The sequence below is a fragment of the Euprymna scolopes genome, chromosome 5, assembly GCF_053919585.1.
Source record: "Euprymna scolopes isolate OS-2025 chromosome 5, ASM5391958v1, whole genome shotgun sequence".
In the NCBI taxonomy this organism is placed as follows: domain Eukaryota; kingdom Metazoa; phylum Mollusca; class Cephalopoda; order Sepiida; family Sepiolidae; genus Euprymna; species Euprymna scolopes.
In genome coordinates this window covers 2,064,185-2,064,443 of record NC_136486.1, presented here as the reverse complement: position 1 = coordinate 2,064,443, position 259 = coordinate 2,064,185, and positions in this window count along the sequence as shown.

Below are 259 nucleotides of genomic sequence, written 5' to 3'. Positions count from 1 at the left end.
GTAACGCAGATGTTTTTTGTGATGTCATAATTTCGGCGCTGTTTAATTTCCTTTTTAGGGCATAAATTTACTTGAAAATGGATGACGTCACATAGGATGAATGGCATCAACAAAAGGCAAATGATGAGGAAGGCAAAATCCGTTACCATGGTTATGTTTTCTTATAAGATGAAGTCGATTTCTTTGTCTCATCGTCTGTCGGGTTGTGAGAGAGTTCCTATTTACAATGCCTCCCCACGGGACAGAGTTAGACACCAGG